This window comes from Hibiscus syriacus, unplaced genomic scaffold (assembly GCF_006381635.1).
Source record: "Hibiscus syriacus cultivar Baekdansim isolate YM2019G1 unplaced genomic scaffold, ASM638163v2 tig00016066_pilon, whole genome shotgun sequence".
NCBI lineage: Eukaryota > Viridiplantae > Streptophyta > Magnoliopsida > Malvales > Malvaceae > Hibiscus > Hibiscus syriacus.
The window spans coordinates 900,307-920,628 of NW_024062381.1; positions in this window are offsets into that span (position 1 = coordinate 900,307).

Genomic DNA, 20,322 nt, shown 5'->3' on the forward strand with positions numbered 1-20,322 from the left:
AAAGATTGCGTTTTTCGAATAAATCACTTTTTTATTTCACGTCATAACTTGAAATCCAAAGGAAAATGCTCAAAAATGGAAACCAATTTTTTTCTTTTACCTTAGGAAGCTCATGGAACTTGGAGAATATGAAGAACAAATTGGCATGAATTTTAGATAAATTTCATGTTAATTTATCTTTAATTTAAACTTTAATGAATATTAAATTCATTTAATTGAGAAAATACCAATTTACCCTTAATGAAACTTTATATTTACCATCCAACCAAGACACCTCAACCTTATCATCTTCCATAAGTCAACGATGGGCAAATAAAATCTTACTTTACTGATTTTCTCTTGTTTTTCCAAAATTATAATATTGCCACTTTAATCCAACAATCCATATTAAACATGGAATTAAATCCTAAAATCCAAAGATTAATATTATTTTCCAACATTTTAAAATGTGAAAATAATATTTTTAGGTCTAAATTATCATCCTTCATATTTTCTTGAATTCTCTATTCGATCCGATTTACCGAATCTTTTCTGAAACTTCATTGCTTTATAACTTTTAATAAAAAATCCATACAAATATTATGATTCCCACAGAAACATTATTCTTGAGATAAACTATTTATTTACGAGGTCAAAATTTAACTTTTTAAAATTACAATTTTGGTTCTTGAACTTTTCCAAAGTTTATACTTTGGTCATAAACTTTCAAAATTTTCTTTTTGGTCACTATCTAAAATTTGAGGCATTACAACTATCCCCCTTAAATAAAATTCATCTCAAATTTTAAGATGTACCTAATATGAAGAGGTGTGGATAATGCTTCCTCATGTCCTCCTCTCTTTCCCATGTAGCGTCTTCAACTTTATGATTTTGCCAAAGCACTTTGACAATAGGAATCATCTTGCTACATAGTTCTTTGATTTCTCGAGCCAAGATCCGTACTGGTTCTTCTTTATAAGTCAAATCTGGTCGAATCTCTATTTCCTCTGATGAAATGACATGTATTGAAATTCAATCGAGTACCCAAAGCCTTATGCAAAGAATTCCAAAATATTGAAGTGAACCTTGGATCCCTATCGGATACAATTGATATTGGCACTCCATCCAGCTGAACTATCTCCTTTATATACAACTCTGCATATTTATCAAATGAATAGTCCATTCGCCCTGTAATGAAATATGTCGACTTATTTAACTGGTCAACTATAACCCAAATGGAATCCTTCTTATCAGATATCAAAGGTAGCCCTGTGACGAAATCAATAGAAATTCTTTCCCACTTCTACTATGGAATAGAAATCGATTGAAACAATCCCAAAGGCACTTGATACTCAGCTTTTACTTTTTGACACGTCATACATGTAGCAACAAACTCAATAATGGCTCTTTTCTTACACAACCACCAAAATTGACTCTTTACATCCTAATACATCTTGCTCCTGCTTGGATGCATAGTCAGCGGACTAAAATGTGCCTCAGAAAGAATATATTTCATCAACTCATCATCAAGTGGAATACAAATTCTTCCTCGATAATATAGACATTCATTAAACTTGACTTCAAAGTCCTTAGTCTCACCTTTTTCCATAAGTGCAATATTTCCCTAGCATCTCCATCTTTTCTTTGTAGCTCTTTTATCCGAATTTGAAGCATCATCTTTATCTTTAATTCATCTAACAGTGCACAATTTTCTTTCAATAATAGTCGCACATCCATAGCTCACAAAGCTATAAAAGTTTTCCGACTAAGTGCATTTGCAACAACATTTGCCTTCCCTGTATGATAATTAATGATCAACTCATAGTCCTTTAGGAGTTCTATCCATATCCTCTATCTCAAGTTTAGCTCTTTTTGAGTCAACATGTACTTCAGACTTTTATGATCCGTGTAGATGTGGCATCTCTCACCATACAATTAATGACACTAAATCTTTGCAGCAAAAACTACTGCTACTAGCTCATGATCATAAGTGGGATAATTTCTCTCATGTGTCTTTAGTTATTGGGAAGCATCAGCTACCACCTTACCTTCTTGTATAAGTACACAACCCAAACCATTATGAGATGCATCACTATATACCACATACTCTTTGCCAGACTTCTGTTGTACCATCACTGGTATTTTCGTCAAAATCTTCTTTAGAGCTTCAAAACAGTCTCGATACTTCTCAATCAAAGTAAATGAAAGATCATTTCTCAAGAGCTTGGTCAACGGAGAAGTCATCATCGAAAAGGTTTTTATAAACCTCCAGTTATAACCAGCAAGTCCTAAGAAGCTATGAACCTCTGTAACATTCGTTGGAGGTTTCCACTCCACTATTGCCTAAACTTTCTTAGGATCAACTCTTATGCCTTCTGACGAAAACACATGGCCAAGAAAAGTAACTTCTAACATCCTAAACTCACACTTTGACAACTTGGAATATAACTTTTTATCATTAAGTATCTCAAGCACTGTACAGAGATAAGAATCATGCTCTATATTTGTTTATGAGTAAACCAAAATAACATCAATAAATACCACCAAAACCTGATCCAAATAAGGTTAAAATACTTGGTTCATCAAATCCATGAATGATACCGAGGAATTTTTCAAACTAAACGGCATTACTACGAATTCGTAGTGTCCATACCATGTTCTGAAAGTTATCTTTGGAATATCTTCCTCTTTAATCTTTAATTGGTGATATCCCGATCGAAGATCAATCTTAGAGGAAACTATTACTCCTTTAAGTTGATCTAACAAGTCATCAATCCTCAGAAGAGGATACTTGTTCTTGATACTCACCTTGTTTAACTGTCTATAATCTATGCATAATCAACTTTCTTTTTCATGAACAACACCGGTGCACCCCAAGGTGAAACACTCAGTCTAAAGAGCCCTCGATCTAGCAGTTCTTGCCATTGAGCCTTTATTCTCTAAACTCAATCGAATAACTTTGGTATTAAACCATATAAACAAGATCAATGCCCTGAGAACAATAATTCTTGCATTTCACCTCTCAATCTGGAGATAACCCAAATAATTAATCTAAAAAGACATCTGGAAATTCCTGAATTGTGGGAATATCATACGATCTTACTCTAAATACTTGAGTATCTATCACCTTATCTAGAAAAGATATGCATCATTCTTACATCATTTTAATCGTAACCAATGCTAATATCAAATTTTTGATGATTTTTCTTTTTCTTCAATCACTAAAATTTTCAATTTATCTGTATCTTTCTAAATTAATCGCTTCTTGCGACCATAAACCCAACCATAGTGCATAAACAACCAACCCATGTTAAATATGATCTAAAACTCGTTAAATGATAATCACATAAGATTCATATGGAACATAAGCTTTTGTATCCTTATCGAACATTTACTACCTGTCCTACTAACAATTGCATCATGACCCACAGGTCTTCCGCTATCATATCACTTGATATCAAGTCGAATTGAATATCTCTACTTTGGAATTCCTTCTTTCATTCTTAAGGTAATCTGTATAACCTTTCCAGTTCCATAGAAATTATTTTCGAGTAGATGAAAAATATTTCATCTCAAATGAAAGTCTAAATGTCCACATCATTCAATAAGAAGACTTGACAAATTTGTAGCAATAACTTCATAATAGTTAATGCTAAAATCACACTATTAAACAAATATACTCTTTTTTCCTATCACTACGAACTTAAAACTTTTCAAGTTCTTGAGAATCAATCTCAATCTAAGCAATAATACAATGTAGCATGAAATGAGTAGACAATCCAATTTTGCAAATTTACCTTCGCAATGTAACTCTATCAAGTCCATAAAACTTAACATCTACTCTCATTCAAACTCATAATCATTTGATTCACTAATAACTCGGCTTTCTTTAAACTTTTTGAGCACAACTTATTTATCGCTTACTTATTTTCTCTTTAATCAAATCAACAATGCTTTAAACAATTTAATGTTTAACTTAAATATTCATCAATTATTTAAGTTTACCAAAAGAAACCTCAGAGTCATCACTAGATTCAATAATCTCCTTTGGAACCTTATCCAATTCAACTTCTCTTGTAAGCCGTTTAAACTTTCTAATGGATTTCTCAAATGTAGAAACTTCGTTAAACACTAGGGCATTTCTTCCACATAATGGAGAAAAATCCCTAATAGCTTCAACTCTTCTAAGGCGTGATACATAAGTCATGTCGGATTCTTTTAGATCGGTTTCAATCTCGACATTCTTTTCAACAATATGAACTTTCTTACCTTTGTCCTTAGTTTCTGATATCTGAACACAATCAAAATCATCTTACATTAGTAAAGAGTAACTTTACTCACTAATAAGCATCATCACAATATATAAACAACTATCAGTACACTTTTGATACCCTAGTGGCTTATATACATTCTTCACTTAATATAAACTCTTTCCATATCTAGAAATGGCTAAATATGTTGCTCTGATACCAATAAATGTAACACCTAAAACCTGTATAATTATACCAATATAGATTATAAATGTCACATGAATTTCTTAAAACATTTCCCAATTCCAAAAGTTATTTGCAAATTTATTTTTTTAAAATAGTAATTGATAATATAAAATATTATCTCAAGTAAAACAATCACATGATATTTAAAATATATATATGTATATTCAATACTTCTACTAAAATAATAATTTTGGTTCATATTATCCATATTTAAAATAGCATAAAATGATTCAGTTTATCTTTTACAAACCAGCTTTCAAAATAGTTAAATAGAGCTAATGGGACATTCGTAAGTATGTGACACTATACTACGCCAAAATTGCATTATAGGATGTCTTATGATATTGTATTGATGCTTGGAGTTGCTCTATACTATTTACTTCTAATCCTGGCTTTTACCTACGCGTGAAAATCATCAGACGCTAAGTACGTACTTAGTGATGCAATTAAAAACAATAAACAGTACAATACAAATAATGCATGAAATTTAATATCATTTTTAAATGCCAGAATAAAAATCACATGATATAAATAGAATCGTTTTTTATCAACAACTATTGCCCACAATTTCAATCCATGAGGAATCCGGTATATGAGTCAAATATTGCACAATAGTGCTAAGGTTGAGCTTCACTCACCTAATAATGTGTTGTAGTGTTGAGATGGGACTTTGCCCACCTGACTTGTACTATGTGTCTTTATTTGACACTCTTGTACTAATTAAATATGAATCAGCTAGACTCTATGGCATGCCATTAATACCACTAATCCTCAATAACATACTTGGGCATCTAGCTATGAATTAAATCATCCATGGCAACATATAACCATATAATAAACATTAGGGCAGATCATACTCAAAATAACATCCATGTCAAAATCTCATGTTGATAAAACAAGGTAGACTTATCACAAGTTTCCTGATGATGTATAAAACAACCATGTACATGATGTATAAAAAATCTATGTACAATGTCATGCATGTATTGCACTCACCTTGACACTTTATATCTATCATAAGATGTGCCTCACTATGCTTCACACTAATTCTTTTTATATTCGATTTGCTTTGATCACAAATTCAATCACAATCTATATAAAATCACAAATTGATATCGATACATATGTTAGTATTGTACTAACATAAACTCATCTCCAAAACAAAATCCATAATATACTTGAAACTTATTTTCTACCAAAATACTTTACACTTAATAATTGCATTTAATATTGGTACCAATTTTTCCTATTTACACAAAATGGTCCTTCACCATTTTATTACTTAAATTATTAATACCAAAATTTGCAGAACTGAAATTATTACCAACCAAGTGCTTTTACAAAAGCACAATTACATTTAGTATCCCAACTTTACGAATATCGAAATTAAATTACCAAACTTTTTAAACTTCCGAAATGATCATAGTTCACATCTTAACAATCATCTCAATTCCAAAACAGTAAATTCCAAAAAGTACATCAACTATTAACAAATTTCATAAACATTCATAATTTTTCCAAAATTTCCAAATTGGTCCCCAAATTTTCAAAAATTGCATAATGGTCCCCATATTTTTCTATGGCTTATAACATACTTCATACAACATTTCAAACCCTTATAATATTTTTTCATAATTTTCTAACTCAACAATACCATGGTCAAATGCTTTAACCTTTAAAACTAGGTTTTCATGATTTTGCTCTATTTTGATTCGATTCAAGCATGAAATCAACTTCCAATCAACCTTACAACATCTCTACAATCAAATCCCTATTCAACTCTCATCAAAACACAAAGTTCTACAATTTTCGCTTTTCGCTTTTGGCAGAAATTGTAGAATCATTTCTATGAAGTTTGAACATGTTTTAACTATAAATCAAGCTTGATAAATGAATCTACAACCTCAAAAACATCAAGATTAATCATAAATTTCATGAACCCTAGTGTGAACACAAACCTAAGATTTGGGATTTTTGAAATCAAACAAGTTGAGCAAGCATAAATGGTACCAAAAGTTAAAGTTTTTCGAATAGATCACTTTTCTATTTCACGGCATAACTTGAAATCATAAGGAAAATGCTCAAAATGGAAACTAATTTTTTCTCCTACCTTAGGAAGGTTACGAAACTTGGAGAAGATAAAGAAAAAATAATCATGAATTTTAGATAAATTTCATCCTAATTTATCTTTAATTTAATCTTTAATGAATATTAAATTCATTTAATTAAGAAAAGACCAATTTACCCTTAATGAAACTTCATATTTACCATCCAACCAAAAAACCTCAACCTTATCATCTTCCATAAGTCAAAGATGGACAAACAAAATCTTACTTTACCAATTTACCCATTTTTTCCAAAATTACAATCTTGCCACTATAATCAAACAGTATATATTAAACATGAAATTAAATCCTAAAATCCAAATATGTATATTATTTTCCAACATTTTAAAATGTGAAATTAATATATTTTGGTCTAAATTATCATCCTTCAGATTTTCCTGAATTTCTATTCTATCTGATTTACCGAATCTTTTCTCAAACTTCATTGTTTTATAACTTTTAATACAAAATTTGTACAAAAATTTTATTCCCATAGAAACGTTATTCTTGAGATAAAATTTTTATTTATGAGGCCAAAATGTAAATTTTTTAAATTACTATTTTGGTCCTTAAACTTTTCTAAAGTTTATGCTTTGGTTACTAAACTTTTAAAATTTTTATTTTGGTCATTATATATTATTTGGGGTATTACAACTCTCCCCTATAAATAAAATTCATCTCGAATTTTAAGACGTACCTAATATGAAGAGGTGTGCATATTGCTTCTTTATGTCCTCACTTTCCCATGTAGTGTCTTCAACTTTAGGATTTTGCCAAAGCACTTTGATAAGAGGAATCGTCTTACTACACAGTTCTTTGATTTCTCGATCCAAGATCTGTAATTGTTCTTCTTCATAAGTCAAATCTGGTTAATCTCTATTTCCTTCGATGGAATGACATATGAAGGATCTGATCGATACTTTTTAAGCATCGACAAATGAAAAACATTCTGAACTTTGTCTAACTCCGGAGGTAATGCTAATTGGTAAGCCACCGGTCCGAATCTCTTTAAGATCACATAAGGTCCAATTAATCTTAGACTTAGTTTTCCTTTGAGCCCAAAATGCATTATCTTTTTCCAAGGCGATACTTTAAGAAAAACTTTATCACCTTCTTGAAATTCAATCTCTTTTCGCTTCAAGTCTGCGTAAAAATTCTGCCGATCATGTCCATCTTTAGATTATATTGAATTTTCTTCACTTTATCTCAACCTCTTCTAATAAATCAAGGCCAACAAGATACTGATCTTCTAACTCAAACCAATTTAATTGTGTTCGGCCTTTTCTGCCATAGAAAACTTTCAAAGTATTGAAGTGAACCTCGGATCTCTATCGGATATAATTGATACTGGCACTCCATCTAGCTGAACTATCTCCTTTATATACAACTCCGCATATTTATCCAATGAATAGCTCATTTGCCCTGTAATGAAATATGTCGACTTATTTAACTGGTTAACTATAACCCAAATTGAATCCTTCTTATTAGATGTCAAAGGTAGCCCTGTAACAAAATCAATAGTAATTCTTTCCCACTTCCACTATGGAATAGAAATCGATTGCAACAATCCTGAAGGCACTTGATGCTCAGCTTTTACTTGTTGACACGTCAAACATGTAGCAACAAACTCAGTAATGGCTCTTTTCATACCCAACCACCAAAAATAACTCTTTACATACTGATACATCTTGCTCTCACTTGGATGGATAGTCGGCAGACTATAATGTGCCTCAGAAAGAATATATTTCATCAACTCATCATCATGTGGAATAAAAATTCTTCCTCAGTAATATAAACATCCATTAAACTTGACCTCAAAGTCCTTAGTCTCACCTTTTTCCATAAGTGTAATATTTTCCAAGTATCTTTCGTCTTTCCTTTGTATCTCTTTTATCCAATCTAAAAGCATCGTCTTTATCTTTAATTCAGCCAATAGTGCGCAATTTTCTTTCAATAATTATCGCACATCCATAGCTATAAAGTTGTAAAAGTTTTCCAACTAAGTGCATCTGCAACAACATTTGCCTTCCCTGGATGATGATCAATGATCAACTCATAGTCCTTTAGGATTTCTATTCATCTCCTTTGTCTCAAGTTTAGCTCTTTTTGAGTCAACATTTACTTCAGACTCTTACGATCCCTGTAGATATGGTATCGCTCACCATACAAATAATTACGCCAAATCTTTATAGAAAAAATCACTTTTGCTAACTCAAGAACACAAGTGGGATAATTTTTATCATGCTTCTTTAGTACACAACCCAAGCCATTATGAGATGCATCACTATACACCACTATGAGATGCATCACTATACACCACATACTTTTTACCAGACTTCGATTGTATCAGCACTAGTACTTCCATCAAAATATTCTTTAGAGCTTCAAAACACTCTTGATACTTCTCAGTCAAAGTCAATGAAATATCCTTTCTCAAGATCTTGGTCAACGAAGAAGTCATCATCGAAAAGTTTTTCACGAACCTCCGGTAATAACCAACAAGTCCCAAGAAGCTCTGATCATCTGTAACATTCGTTAGAGGTTTCCACTCAATTATTGCCTAAACTTTCTTATGATCAACTCTTATGCCTTCTGTCGAAACCACATAACCAAGAAAAACAACTTTTGATAGCCTAAACTCACACTTTAATAGCATGACATATAACTTTTTATCCTTAAGTATCTCGAGCACCGTACAGAGATAAGAATAATGCTCTTTGTTTTTTAGTACACCAGAATATCATCAATAAATACCAACACAAACTGATCCAAGTAAGGTTGAAATACTCAGTTTATCAAATCTATGAATGATATCTGGCCATTTATCAAACTAAACAGCATTACTACGAACTCGTAGTGTCCATACCGTGTTCTGAAAGTTTTCTTTGGAATATATTCCTCTTTAATCTTTAACTGGTGATATCACGATCGAAGATAAATCTTAGAACAAATTGTTTCTCCTTTAAGTTGATCTAACAAGTTATCAATCCCTGGAAGAGGATACTTGTTCTTGATACTCACCTTGTTTAATTATCTATAATCTATGCATAATCAACTTTCTTTTTCATGAAGAACACCGGTGTACCCCAAGGTGAAACACTCGGTCTAAAGAGTCCTCGATCCAGCAGTTCTTGCTGTTGAGCCTTTATTCTCTTAACTCAATCGCATACCTTCGGTATTAAACCATAGAAACAGGATCAACGCCCTGAGAACCTTAATTCTTGTATTTCACCTCTCGATCTGGAGATAACCCAGATAATTAATCTAAAAAGACATATGGAAATTCCTGAATTTTGGGAATATCATACGATCTTACTTCAAATACTTGAGTGTATATCACCTTAGTTAGAAAAGTTATGCATCATTCTTACATCATTTTAATCGTAACCATTGCTAATATCAAATTTGTGATGATTTTTCCTTTTCTTCAATCACTACAATTTCCAAATTCTCTGCATCTTTCTAAATTAATCGTTTCTTGTGACCATAAACCCAACCATAGTGCAGAAACAACAAACCCATGTTAAATATGATCTAAAACTCATTAAATGATAATCACATAAGATTCATATGGAACATAAGCTCTTGTATCCTTATCAGACATTTACTATTTGTCCGAGTAATAATTGTATCATGGCTCATAGGTCTTCCGCTATACTATCACTTGATATCAAGTCGAATTGAATATCTCTACTTTGGAATTCCTTCTTTCATTCTTAAGGTAATTTGTATAACCTTTCCATATCCATATAATTTATTCTCGAGTAGATGAAAAAATTTCCATCTCAAATGAAAGTCTAAATGTCCACGTCATTCAATAAGAAGACTTGACAAATTTTTAGCAATAACTTCATAATAGTTAATGTTAAAATCACAACATTAAACAAATATACTATTTTTTCCTATCACTACGAACTTAAAACTTTTCAAGTTCTTGAGAATCAATCTTAATCTAAGCAATAATTCATTGTAGCATGAAATGAGTAGACAACCCAATTTTGCAAATTTACCTTCACAATGTAACTCTACCAAGTCCAAAAAAACATAACATCTACCCTCATTTAAACTCATAATCATTTGATTAGCTAATAACTCAATTTTCTTTAAACTTTTAATGGATAACTTATTTACCGCTTACTTATTTCCTCTTACTCAAATCAACAATGCTTTAAACAATTTAATGCTTAACTTAAATATTCCTCAATTATTTAAGCTTACATGAAAAAACCTTAGAGTCGTCACTAGATTCAACAATCTCCTCTGGATCTTCATCCGATTCAAATTCTCTTGTAAGGCATTTAAACTTTCTAATGGATTCCTCAAATGCAGAAACTTCATTAAATGCTGGGGCATTTCTTCCACAGAATGGAGAAAAAATCCCTAACAACTTCAACTCTTATAAGGCGTGATACATAAGTCATGTCAGATTCTTTTAGATCAGTTTCAATCTCAACAATGTTTTCAACAATATCAACTTTCTTACCTTTGTCCTTAGCTTCTGACATCTGAACATAACAAAAATCATCTTACATTAGTAAAGAGTAACTTTACTAACTAAGCATCATCAAAGAATATATACAACTATGAGTAAACATTTGATATCCTAATGGCATGTATACATTTTTTACTTAATATAAACTCTTTCCATGTCCAGAAACGGCTAAACATGTATCTCTGATACCAATAAATATAACACCTAAAACTCGTAAAATTATACCAATACAGATTATAGATGTCACATGAATTTCTTAAAACATTTCCCAATTCCAAAAGTTATTTGCAACTTTATTTTTTTATAAAATGGCAATTGATAATATAAAATATTATCTTAAGTAAAACAATCACATGATATTTAAAATATTTATATGTATATTAAATACTTCTACTAAAATAATAATATTGGTTCATATTATCCATATTTAAAATAGCATAATCAGTTTATCTATTACAAACCAGCTTTCAAAATAGTTAAATAGAGCTAATGGGACATTCGTAAGTACCTGCCACTATACTACGCCAAAATTACATCATAGGATGTCTTATGATATTGTAGTATATTCCTTGATGCTTGGAGTTTCTCTATACTATTTACTTCTAATCCTGGTTTTTACCTACGCGTGAAAATCATCACACGCTAAGTATATACTTAGTGATGCAGTTAAAAATAGTAAACAATGCAATACAAATAATGCATGAACTTTAATATCATTTTTAAATGCCAAAATAAAAATGACATGATATAAATAAAATCATTTTTTATCAACAACTATTGCCCACAATTTTCAATCCATGAGGAACCCGATATAGGAGTCAAATATTGCAGAATAGTGCTAAGGTAGAGCTTTGCTCACCTAATAATGCATTGTAGTGCTGAGGCGGGGCTTTGCCCACCTGACTTGTACTTTGTGTCTTTATTTGACACTCTTGTACTAATTAAACCTGTAGCTGCTAGACTCTATGGCATGCCATTAATAACACTAAACATTAATAACATACTTGGGCATCTAGTTATGAATTAAATCATCTATAGCAACGTATAACCATGTAATAAAAATTAGGGCAGTTCATACCCAAAATAACATCCATGATAAAATCTCATGCTGATAAAACAAGGTAGACTTATCACGAGTCTTCCAGATGATGTATAAAACATCCATGTACATGATGTATAAAACATCTATGTACATGATGTAAAAAACATCTATGTACAATGTCATGCATGTATTGCACTCACCTTGACACTTTATATCTATCAAAAGATATGCCTCACTATGCTCCACAGTATATCTTTTTCTATTCGATTTGCTTCGATCACAAAATCAATCAACATCTATACAAAATCACAAATTCATGTCGATGCATATGTTAGTATTGTACTAACATAAACATATCTCCAAAACATATTTTCTACCTAAATACTTAACACTTAAAAATTCCTTTTAATATTGGCACCAACTTTTCCAATTGACACAAAATGGTCCTTCACCATTTTATCACTTAAATTATTAATACAAAAATTTCCAGCATTCAAATTATTACAAACCAAGTTCTTTTACAAAGGCACAATTACATTTAGTACCCCAACTTTATGAATATTGAAATTAAATCACCAAACTTTTCTAACTTCCAAAATGGTCATATTTCACATCTGAACACTCATCTCAATTCCAAAACAGTAAATTCTAGCATAGTAAATACTCTATTAAAAAAATTCATAACATTTGTTAAATTGTCGAATGGGTCCCTTAACTTTTCAAAAATATCAAAATGGTCCCCAAATTTTTATAAGGCTTATAACATACTTCCTACATCATTTCCAGCCCTTATAATATTTTTCCATAATTTTTCTCACTCAACAATACCATGGTTCAATGTTTTAACATTTAAAACTAGGTTTTCATGATTTTGCTCGATTTTGATTCGATTCAAGCATGAAATCAACTTCCAATCATCCTTACAACATCTCTACAATCAAAGCCCTAATCATCACTCACAAAACACAAAGTTCTACAATTTCCTCTTTTGGCCGAAAATTATATAATCATTTCTAGGAAGTTTGAAAATGTTTTAATGATAAATCAAGCTTAAAAATAAATCTACAACCTCAAAATCATCGAGATTCATCATCAATTTCATGAACCCTAGTGTGAACATAAACCCTAAGATTTGGGAATTTTGAAATCAAGTATGTTGAGCAAGCATAAATGGTACCAAAAGATAGCGTTTTTTAAATAAATCACTTTTCTATTTCATGACATAACTTGAAATCCAATGGAAAATGCTCAAAAATGGAAAAACAATTATCTTACCTTAGGAAGCTCACGGAACTTTGGGAAGATGAAGAACAAATTGGCATGAATTTTAAGTAAATTTCATGCTAATTTATTTTTAATTTAAACTTTAATGAATATTAAATTCATTTAATTGGGAAAAAACCAATTTACGCTTAATGAAACTTCATATTTACCATCCAACCAAGGCACCTCAACGTCATCATCTTCCATAAGTCAAATATCGACAAACAAAATCTTAATTTACTGATTTGCCCTTGTTTTTTTCCAAAATTCAATTTTGCCACTTAAATAAAATGATCCATATTAAACATGGAATTAAATCCTAAAATCCAAAATTTTATATTATTTTCCAACATTTTAAAATGTGGAAATAGTATTTTTACGTCTAAATTGTCATCCTTCAGATTTTCCCTGAATTTTCTATTCGATCTGATTTATCGAATCTTTTCCAAACTTCAACGCTTTATAAATTTTAAGACAAAATCCGTAAAAAAATCTGATTCCCAAAATGTAACTTTTTAAAATTACCATTTTGGTCCCTAAACTTTTCCAAAGTTTATACTTTGTTTACTAAACTTTCAAATTTTGTATTTTGGTTACTATATAAAATTTGGGGTATTACATTATTGGGTAGCAATACTCTAGTCGCTCTATCGTACTTCTCTTTAATACCCCTTGAATTGGAGGGACGACTTATAAGTCCTCAGTTCACAAATATTTCCAGAGTATATGATTTTACTATTACACATCTGACTTATTTATTGTACTTCTTTTCGTTACATCCTCTAAAACAATCCTCACTCTTAATTATTTGATACATGCTCAACTGAAGATACTTGAACATATTATGCTTATTATGGTTACTTTAGTTGTAACTCATTCCTACAAGTGTTTTTAGGCCCCCTTGGTCATTTATGTCCTTCACGTACTATGTTCCATCATTACAGATCATCATTAACTCTTACGATCTTAACGAGATCAAATCTAACCATCCAAAGTGGGTAATATGGATACTCTACATGCAATATCAATACCCTAGGGTAAACTATCGATACCCCTATAAGTATCGGTATTAAAAATGGCTTCTATTTGATACAAATGGTAGAGTATTGATACCAGGTACCCTCAGTATCGATATTGTACGGGTAATATCGTTACTCCATGTTAAAATTGCCTAAATTTCATCTCAATTAATCTTGAATAAGTATTATTCATCTAGTATAATTCCTCAAACCTAGAAATATCTTGTTTAAGCTTAGAAAACACTCAAACTCATCCCAAAGGTCTATGTTTGGTTCCTAATCATGTGTTAAAGCTTTAAGATGTTATTTAGGGTCATAAAGTGATAACTGTCGTTTTGCTAACAAAATAATTCATGGCTTCTTAATAAATAAAAAGGAAAAGGTAGTACAAAAGAAGCAGGGTCGATCCATAGGGACTATGGTTTTTATGATTTAATAAAAATGGTTAATGATTTTAGGAAAAGATATAATTCCATGTAAAGTTGAAAATGTATAATAAAATAAATAAAAAAATAAAAAAAAGGAAAATAATAAATAATAGTATTAAAATAAAAGGGGGTTTTAAAGTGTTTTTTTAAAATTAAATATAAGAAATAAATAAAAGATATAAATAAATAAATAAATAAATAAAAGAGATTGAGATAAAGAAAACTTATAGTGAAAGCAGCCTCAGACTTCAGCTTCGTCTCAAATTCCTCAGATCATCGAAACTGATTTTTACTTCAAGATTCATGTCGGTTACTACAAGAATAATTCTTCGCTGCCAACTCGGATTGCGTCGTTTCAACAATAACTGATTTTGATCTCAGTTTCCTCTTAGCAAATAATTTTGCTAAGTGTGTTCTGGATAAGTTGAATATGTTTCAATAAGAAAATCCTTCTTCAAATGTTAACCATAACAATATCTGGACCAATGTCGAAATCATTTTGATTTGAAAAGTAAGCTCAGAAAACAGAGAGAAAATCCGAAGGGATATAAGTACCTTACAATTCTCACGTTTGGAATTGAGCCTTCGCTTTAGCCTTCGGCTTGAAAGAAAATTAGCTAAGCTTGACCAAAGTCATACTTAGCATAATAGAAAATTATGCGAAAAATAGAGAAAAGGCTAAAGAAAAAGAAGATTTTATTCTCAAATGAGAGAGATATGTTTCTAGGCTCACTCTTAGAGGGTATTTATAGCCTTCAAATTCCTAAAAACAAACTAAAACATCTTAAATCCTAATTAAAACAATTAAAACTATTTAAACTAAAATACCTAAAAATAATATAATATTTTAAATCCTAATTAAAATACTAAAACCTATTTAAACTAAAATTCCTAAAACAAAGATAAAATATAAAAATAATATCCTAAAACTTAATTAAAATACTAAAAACCTATTTAAACTAAAAATACAAAGATAAAATATAATATTTAAAATATTATCCTAAACTTGAGTTTAATTCAAATCTGAATTCCAGCCAGCTTTGATTCCAAAAATAAAAAATCTGCAGAATTGTGTCTTTTTTGTGCAATTTCCAGATTCTTACCTCCTGTACAGAAAATGAATTAAAATGAACAAATAAGACACAAAAATCAATGATTACAAAGTAATTTAAAAGTAAAATATTAACTAAATTAAGCACTTATCAAATTCCCCTCACTTATTCAATGCTTGTCCTCAAGCATTCCACAATTAACATATAAAAATCATAAGTTGTCATCTTCATTTTCAATTTATTCCTCAAACTTCCAATCAAATTAAGTCCATGAAATTTTCTGAATTCAAGTTACAATCAAGCAAAGATACAACCAAGAAAATTTTAAAGTAAGCAAGATATCACAATTAATTGCCAACTTCAATGAAACATGACGCAATATCTTACAAAGATTCACACATTTTCGCTCAAAGTGTTTGGGATAAATAAAATCGCTCAAACTGAAACTACCCAAACTATTACCATAGGTTTAGAATCCAATCAAGTCTCCACTACGAAAAATGAACATAATGCAATAATCAAGGGGTCTTTAAACAAGGTGTAATGGGGCTTAGGTTAGGGTAGGGAAAAGGCCAAAAAGAAAGGTTTAAAATATTGAAACAAGAGATCAAAATAATTAAGAACAATCCACGAATTAACATGAAGCATAATGAAAAACAAAACAAGGAAAAAGAATAGATGAAAGAAAATTGAAGCGGTCGATTTTTTCTTCCCCCTTTTTTTCGAACAAAGTTTTTTTTTGATGTTCAAAACAGTGAACAACTTGTTTTTTCAGTTTTTTAAACATTGATTTTTTGTGGAACAACAATGATACAAGATCTCAAGTCTCGTCAAGGGTGTGAAAAGAGAGGAAAAGTAAAAAGAAAGGCTTCAAGTTTAATTATGAGGTGTAAAACAAAGTAAGGGAAATAACTCAAATATGGTTCACTAGTGGATATATAAATGGGTAGGCTTTTTGGGAAAAGTAGGTTTATCCTAGGTGCCCCTATCACATTAAAACATTACATTCAACATGTAGTCTCTATATATATTATGATTACAAGTTCTAGAATATCCTAATTAGTTCAGCGCAGACAAGTCAACAATGAGCAAGAAAGAAAATGTATGCTCGTTAGGCTCAAATCTCACAATAAAAAGTTTATGTGCATTGAGTCAAGTTCATCTTTATCCACAAAAGCATGAAATATCAATACTCAACAAAAAATTCACCAGCTATATCAATCACCAATCATGCAAATTAAATTCAATCAAAAACATGGTTATAATCCAAAAGGAAGCAAGAGTATAAAGCGAAATTCAAGTCTAGCAACCAACGATCAACATATCAACATCAGAATATCTCAATTTCAAACAATTAAACAAGTCAAGGAAAAATTTGACACATGTTTATACTCCCCCCTCACATATTCCGTTTTGCCCCAAAACGTATATCAAATTTAAAAACAGAGAGGGGAAAAGGAATACTCCCCGATCTAGTGGCGGCCACGGCCATGGTCATGTCGAGACGAGCTCGGATGAAGGTAAGAAATATTCTATCGGAATTCAAATCTGTTCAGAGAAAAATAAAATAAAATTAAAAAACTGATAAAATAAAATAAAATAAATGGAATGAAATGAAATGAAATAAATAAAATGAAAATAAAACGAAATGGGTTGCCTCCCATCAAGCCCTTTTATTTAACGTCGTTAGCTCGACGACCTGATTCAGACTATAGGTTTTGAGAGAAATACTTCCTCCACTTCATACATTTTTCCATCTAAGAACTTTCTTATGAGAAATTCTACGATCATATAATTCTTTTATTTTTGTCTTGTAGATTTTGGCATTCTCATAGGCTTTTCTTCGGATCTTTTTTATCTTTGAAAGCTTATCCAAAATAATAAACGGTGAAGTAGAATTTTCTCCTAAAAGACATTCTTTAATTCTATCTCAGGTGCATGCAAAACAGAAAGTAAAATTTTAGTTTTAGAGGAAGGTAAAATAAATCAGAATTGATTGCATGAATTTTTTCAAACTCTTTTTCTTCCTCTTCGTGGCAAAGTTCAAGATCCATGGAATGATTAGATTCAGTATATTCATCAATTGAAGGATCTATAACATCAACAGAATTAATTCTTTCAACATGATTAGGGCATTTCATTGTTTTGTAAACGCCAAATTCAACGATCTCGCCATCAAATTCTATTTTCAGTATGCAACTTCTAACATCGATCTTTGTATGTGCGATGCTTAGGAAAGGTCGGCCTAAGAGTACTTCGGAATAAGTATATGACCTATCATGTTCCATGTCAATGACATAGAAATCTGCATGAAAAAATAATACATCGACCTTCACTAAGACATTTTCCATCATTCCCACTGGATAGATCACGTACCGATCAGCCAACTGTATGGTTACTCCCATTTCCTTCAAAGGCTCGTTAGTAATCATTTTATAAATAGATAATGGCATAACGTTGATTGAAGCTCCTAAGTCACACATTGCATGTTTAATTTTAAAATCACCTATTTTGCAAGGTATAGCGAACATACCTTGATCCTTCATCTTTAGTGGGAGTTTTCGTTGAAAAATTACAGAGACATGTTCTCCCAAATTTACCTTTTCATGCCCCATTAATTTCTTCTTTGTAGTGAAAAGTTTTTTAAAAATCAAGCATATCTAGGTACTTGTTGAATTACTTCAAGAAGAGGTATGTTGACTTGAACTTTTTGGAACACCTCTAAGATCTTCTTTTCTTCATCTCTTTTATCACGCTTCGTCAACCTTGATGGGAAGGGTGGTGGCATGATTTCATGAGAAGAAAGATAAGGATGTAAGTTAGATGTATCTTGTATTTCTGGAGGTGGTGTTTCTTCTTGTTCTTCCTGATGTGCGTCTTTTTCTGCTCGAACTTCGGGTGAGATAACTTTTCCACTTCTAAGTGTGATGGCACTAACATTCTCTCTCAGATTTAACTCCGTTTGAGAAGGTAATCTTTCTTGTGATTCCAATTTTCCCATAGTTTGAGCTAGTCGGCTTACTTGGTTATCTAACTCTTGAAGATGTGTTTCGGCTCTACTTTGGAACTTTTCCTGGGATGCAATAAGCTTTTCTTGTGAAATTGCTAACTTTCCTATTAGTTCCTCCAATGATGAGTTTTGAATTTGGTTGTTAAGTAGGAGGCCTTGGTTGATAACTTGGTCTTTGATTTGCATCATAGCTGAAGTTTGGGTGGTCTCGCCATCCTGGATTGTAAGTATTACTGTATGGGTTGTATTGTCTTTGTGGAGGACCTGGAAAGTTCCCTTTGGCATTGATTTCTGTATTGCCTCATTCTTGTATCAGCGGGCAACAATCCGTCAGATAGTCTAGCTTTGTGCATATCCCACGTGCTCTTGTTGCTCCATATTTTCCTACAACAAGTGAATTAACTTTTTCAGTTAATTTGTCTAACTTATTCTCAAGGGAAAAAGTACTTATCTCGTGAACCAGTCGGTTGGGTTCACTTGAAAATTGTTATGAGTTGGCTGCCATGGTTGAAATCAATTCCCTTGCTGTTGTTGGGGTCATGTTGACTAATGCCCCTCCATTGGCGGCATCCACCATTTTCATCTCCATTGGTAAAAGGCATTCATAAAAGGATTGAAGTAATGTTTGCTCACTTAATCCGTGTTGTGGAAAACGTGCGCAAATCTTTTTAAATCGCTCCTAATAGTCATAAAGACTTTCTTCGTTCTTTTACTGAATGGAAAGAATGCTCCTTCGCAACTCGCTTGCTTTAGCCGCTGGAGAGAACCTGTCAAGAAAAATTTGATTCATGTCGGCCCAAGTATTAACTGAATTTGGATGTAAATAAAATAACCAATCTGTAGCCAAGTCGGCTAAAGAGAAAGGGAAAGCTCCTAATTTAATTTGATCTTCGGTAACTCCCTGTGGTTTCATGCTAGTGCAAACCATGTGGAATTCCAACAAGTGTTTGTACGGATCTTCAGTGAGAAAACTGTGAAAAGTGGGAAGAAGATGAATAAGTCCCGTCTTTAATTGAAACAGAGTCTCGCCAATAGGAAAATTGATGCATAATGACATATGAGTGGCAGGAGTTGTGGCTAGTTCTCGGATCATTTGTTCTTCTTCTACCATTAGAATATTATATGTGTCTGCTTCAGAGTCTGGATTTGATTCTGTTCTGATTTTTTCTCTTGCTCTTCTTTGCTTTTTCTCTTTTCTCGAAGCATTTGTACATGGATTCTTCATGCTCGTGCTTCGATCTCCAAATCTAGATCTACTAATTCACATGGGTTTCTTTTGGTCATAAATAAAAAAAACTAGAAAAATAAATCAGTACTTGTCGTTAGTACTCGGCATCGGCGCCAATTGAAGAATCGTCGTTTTGCTATGAAAATAATTCATGGCTTCTTAATAAATAAAAAGGAAAAGATAGTATAGAGAAGCAGGGTCGATCCAC